Source organism: Arachis hypogaea, chromosome 16 (genome assembly GCF_003086295.3).
Source record: "Arachis hypogaea cultivar Tifrunner chromosome 16, arahy.Tifrunner.gnm2.J5K5, whole genome shotgun sequence".
NCBI lineage: Eukaryota > Viridiplantae > Streptophyta > Magnoliopsida > Fabales > Fabaceae > Arachis > Arachis hypogaea.
In genome coordinates, this window is record NC_092051.1 from 79016013 (window position 1) to 79021706 (window position 5694).

General features: G+C 37.9%; 1 non-coding gene across 1 annotated transcript; it reads left to right on the forward strand.

The window, feature by feature from the left end:
- Positions 1–2353: 2353 nt before the first annotated feature.
- LOC112761787 (small nucleolar RNA R71) lies at positions 2354–2461 on the forward strand. The gene has a single exon (XR_003182164.1). It is a non-coding gene; the product is annotated as a small nucleolar RNA R71 (small nucleolar RNA).
- Positions 2462–5694: the final 3233 nt, after the last annotated feature.

The window sequence follows — 5694 nt, forward strand, 5'->3', positions numbered from 1 at the left end:
GAAGAGTGGGTGGATGTGAGTGGTGAAGGGTTAATAGGGAAGAGAGATGGAGGTGATAGGTGAAGGGTTTGGGGGAAGAGTGTTTATCGGGAATAGAGGATGATTGAGAAGAGAGAAGAGAGTGAGTGGAGGTAGGTGGGGATCCTGTGGGGTCCACAGATCCTGAGATGATCCTGTGGGGTCCACAGATCCTGAGGTGTTCAAGGATTTACAACCTTGCACCAAATTAGGCATGTAAAATGCCCTTGCACACAACTCTAGGCGTTCAGCGCCAGGTTGGTGCCCATTTTGGGCGTTCAACGCCCATTTGTTGCCCATTTCTGGCGTTGAACGCCAGAACCATGCTTGTTCTGGGCGTTCAGTGCCAGCTCCTCTCCAGGGTGTAATTCTGGCGTTCAGCGCCCAGATACTGTCCATTTTGGGCGTTCAGCGCCAGAACCATGCTCTGTTCTGGCGTTGAACGCCAGGCAGGTGCTTCCTCCAGGGTGTGATTTTTCTTTTGCTATTTTTTATTCTGTTTCTAAATTTTTCGTTTATTTTGTGATTCCACATGATCATGAACCTAAGAAAATATGAAAAAAATAAAATTAGATAAATAAACATTGGGTTGCCTCCCAACAAGCGCTTATTTAATGTCAATAGCTTGACAGTGGGCTCTCATGGAGCCTCACAGATGTGCAAAGCTTTGTTGAGACCTTCCAATACCAAACTTAGAGTTTGGATATGGAGGTTTGACACCAAACTTAGAGTTTGGTTGTGGCCTCCCAACACCAAACTTAGAGTTTGACTGTGGCGGCTTTGGTTGACTCTGCTTTGAGAGAAGCTTTTTCTGCTTCCACTCCATGGATGCAGAGAGAGATCCTTGAGTTGTAAACACAAGGTTGTCCTTATTTAATTGAAGGATCAATTCTCCTCTGTCCACATCAATCACAGCTCTTGCTGTGGCTAGGAAAGGTCTTCCTAGGATGATGGATTCATCCTCTTCCTTTCCAGTATCCAGGACTATGAAATCAGCAGGGATGTAAAGGCCTTCAACCTTTACTAACACGTCCTCTACTTGTCCATAAGCCTGTTTTCTTGAATTGTCTGCCATCTCTAATGAGATTTTAGCAGCTTGCACCCCATAGATTCCCAGTTTCTCTATTACAGAGAGGGGCATGAGGTTTATTCCTGAACCAAGGTCACACAGAGTCTTAAAGATCATGGTGCCTATGGTACAAGGTATTATGAACTTTCCAGGATCCTGTCTCTTCTGAGGCAATGTCAGTTGATCCAGATCACTTAGTTCATTGGTGAACAAGGGAAGTTCATCTTCCCAAGTTTCAATTCCAAATAATTTGGCATTTAGCTTCATGATTGCACCAAGGAACTTGGCAGCTTGCTCTTTAGTAACATCCTCATTCTCTTCAGAAGAGGAATACTCATCAGAGCTCATGAATGGCATAAGGAAGTTCAATGGAATCTCTATGGTCTCTAGATGAGTCTCAGATTCCTTAGGTTCCTCAGAGGGAAGCTCCTTATTGATCACTGGACGTCCCAGGAGGTCTTTCTGCTTGGGATTCACGTCCTTCTCCTCTCTTGTGGGTTCGGCCATGGCAATTAATTCAATGGCCTTGCACTCTCCTTTTGGATTCTCTTCTGTATTGCTTAGGAGAGTACTAGGAGGGATTTCAGTGATCCTTTTACTCAGCTGGCCCACTTGTGCTTCTAAATTTCTAATGGAAGACCTTGTTTCATTCATGAAACTCACAGTGGCCTTAGATAGATCAGAGACTAAATTTGCTAAGCTAGATGGATTCTGCTCAGAATTCTCTGTCTGTTGCTGAGTGGATGATGGAAAAGGCTTGCTATTGCTAAACCTGTTTCTTCCACCATTATTAAAGCCTTGTTGAGGCTTTTGATCCTTCCATGAGAGATTTGGGTGATTTCTCCATGATGGATTGTAGGTGTTTCCATATGGTTCACCCATGTATTTTAACTCTGCTATTGCAGGGTTCTCAGGATCATAAGCTTCTTCCTCAGAAGATGCCTCTTGAGTACTGTTGGATGCAGCTTGCATTCCATTCAGACTCTGAGAAATCATATTGACTTGCTGAGTCAATATTTTATTCTGAGCCAATATGGCATTCAGAGTATCAATTTCAAGAACTCCCTTCTTCATAGGCGTCCCATTACTCACAGGATTCCTCTCAGAAGTGTACATAAACTGGTTATTAGCAACCATGTCAATGAGTTCTTGAGCTTCTGCAGGCGTTTTCTTTAGGTGAATGGATCCACCTACAGAAGTATCCAATGACATCTTTGATAGCTCAGACAAACCATCATAGAATATATCCAGGATGGTCCATTCTGAAAGCATGTCAGAAGGACACTTTTTGGTCAGCTGCTTGTATCTTTCCCAAGCTTTATAGAAGGATTCACCTTCTTTCTGTCTGAAGGTTTGAACATCAGCTCTAAGCTTGCTCAGCTTTTGAGGAGGAAAGAACTTGGCTAAGAAAGCCGTGACCAGCTTATCCCAAGAGTTCAGGCTGTCTTTGGGTTGAGAGTCCAACCATATTCTAGCTATGTCTCTTACAACAAAAGGGAAAAGCATGAGCCTGTAGACTTCAGGATCTACTCCATTAGTCTTAACAGTATCACAGATCTGCAAGAATTCAGTTAAGAACTGAAAAGGATCTTCAGATGGAAGTCCATGAAACTTGCAGTTCTGCTGCATCAGAGAAACTAGCTGAGGTTTCAGCTCAAAATTATTTGCTCCAATGGTAGGAATGGAGATGCTTCTTCCATGTAAATTGGAATTAGGTGCAGTAAAGTCACCAAGCATTCTCCTTGCATTATTGTTGTTGGGTTCGGCTGCCATCTCCTTTACTTGTTCGAAATTTTCAATAAGGTTGTCTCTGGATTGTTGTAATTTAGCTTCTCTTAGTTTTCTCTTCAGAGTCCTTTCAAGTTCTGGATCAGCTTCAACAAGAATGCCTTTTTCTTTGTCCTGCTCATAAGAAAGAGAAGAGAAAAAGAAAAGAAGAGGAATCCTCTATGTCACAGTAAAGAGGTTCCTTATTGTTAGTAGAAGAAGAAAAGGAATAGGGGTGAAGAAGAATGAAGAATCCAAACACCAAGGTGATGATAGGAGCAGAGATGTGAGATGAAAAGAAGTGTTAGTAGATGAATAAATAAATAGAAGGAGATGAGGGAGAAGGATTTTCGAAAATAATTTTTGAAAAAGAGTTAGTGATTTTCGAAAATAGTTTTTGAAAAAGGTTAGTAGTTTTTCGAAAATTCAAATAAAAAATAAAATAATTAGTCTAATTAAAAAGAAATTTTGAAAAATAGGGAAGATTTTTTCGAAAATTAGAGAGAGAGAATTAGTTAGGTAGTTTTGAAAAAGGTAAGAAACAAACAAAAAGTTAGTTAGTTAGTTGAAACAAATTTTGAAAAGATAAGAAGTTAGGAGGTTAGAAAAGATATTTTGCAATCACTTTTTTGAAAAAGGTAAGATAAGAAGATATTTTTGAAAAGATATGATAGAAATTAGTTTTTGAAAAAGATTTGATTTTTAAAATCTCAATTAATGACTTGATTCACAAGAAATCACAAGATATGATTCTAGAACTTAAAGTTTGAATCTTTCTTAACAAGTAAGTAACAGACTTGAAATTTTTGAATCAAAACATTAATTGATGATGTTATTTTCGAAAATATGATGTAAAATTAAGAAAAAGATTTTTGAAAAATATTTTTGAAATTTTTTCGAAAATAACTAAAAAAAATTGAAAAAAGATTTGATTTTTGAAAAAGATTTTGAAAAAGATAAGATTTTTTTTTAAATTGAAAATTTGATTTGACTCATAAAAACAACTAGATTTTAAAATTTTTTAAAAAGTCAAATCTAATTTTCGAAATTTTAAGAGAGAAAAAGGGAAAGATATTATTTTTATTTTTGAATTTTTATGATGAGAGAGAAAAACAAGAAAAATGATGCAATGCATGAAAGTTATGGATCAAAACAATGAATGCATGCAAGAATGCTATGAATGTCAAGATGAACACCAAGAACACTATGAAGATCATGATGAACATCAAGAACACATTTTTGAAAAATTTTTAATGCAAAGAAAACATGCAAGACACCAAACTTAGAATTCTTTAATGCTTAGACAAAGAATTCAGGAATGCATATGAAAAACAAGAAAAGACAAAACATGCAAATGCAAAGATCAAACAAGAAGACTTACCAAGAACAACTTGAAGATCATGAAGAACACTATGAATGCATGAATTTTTTTCAAAAAATGCAAGATGAACATGCAATTGACACCAAACTTATAACATGACTCAAGACTCAAACAAGAAACACAAAAAATATTTTTGATTTTTATGATTTTCTAATTTTTTTGTATTTTTTTTCGAAAATTATTTGAAAAACAAAAATAAGGATTCCAAAATTTTTAATATGAATTCCTGGAATCTAGCATTCTTAGTCTAAAGCTCTAATCTGAGGGTTAGGCATGGCTTAATAGCTAGCCAAGCTTTAGCATATAACATCAGAGAATATACTGCTCATTACTTATCAAAGTAACTTGCCTCTATGCTGATGGTTTGGAAGCCTCAGTCCAAAAGAATTTAGACATGGCTTTATAGCTAGTCAGGCTTCAACATGCTTCATGAAACACTAGAATTCATTCTTAAAAATTTTGAAGAAAAATATATTTTTGAAAACAATTTTTTTTTTAGAAAACAAAGGATAAATTTTTGAAAGATTTTTGAAAACTTTTTGAAAAGAAAACAAAAAGAAAGTTACCTAATCTGAGCAACAAGATGAACCGTCAGTTGTCCAAACTCGAACAATCCCCGGCAAAGGCGCCAAAAACTTGGTGTTGTTGCCAGATCAAACTTGGCACTGATGTTACCGGACCAAAAGCTTGCCGAAAACTCGAACAATCCCCGGCAACGGCGCCAAAAACTTGGTATGCGAAATTGTTACTCAGGTTGTGAATTATTGTTCGAAATTGATTCCCTGGCGGTGGCACTAAAAACGGATGCACACAACCATGGTCTAAACATATCTTCACAACTTCGCATAACTAACCAGCAAGTGCACTGGGTCGTCCAAGTAATAAACCTTATGTGAGTAAGGGTCGATCCCACGGAGATTGTTGGTATGAAGCAAGCTATGGTCACCTTGTAAATCTCAGTCAGGCGGATATAAAATAGTTATGGAGTTTTCGAAATTAATACTAAAATAAGGATAGAAATACTTATGTAAATCATTGGTGAGAATTTCAGATAAGCGTATGGAGATGCATTCATTCCTCTGAACCCCTGCTTTCCTGCTGTCTTCATCCAATCAGTCTTACTCCTTTCTATGGCTGGCTTTGTGTAAGGATGTCACCAGTGCCAATGGCTACTTTCAATCCTCTCGGGAAAATGGTCCAAATGCTCTGTCACAGCACGGCTAATCGTCTGGAGGCATCACCCTTGTCGTTGGATGCATCCTATTCCTCTCTGTGAAAATGGTCCGATGCGCTGTCACTGCATGGCTAATCATCTTGGAGGTTCTCGATCATACTGGAATAGAATTTACTATCCTTTTGCGTCTGTCACTACGCCCAGCACTCGCGAGTTTGGAGTTCGTCACAGTCATTCAATCCCAGAGTCCTACTCGGAATACCATGGACAAGGTTTAGACTTTTC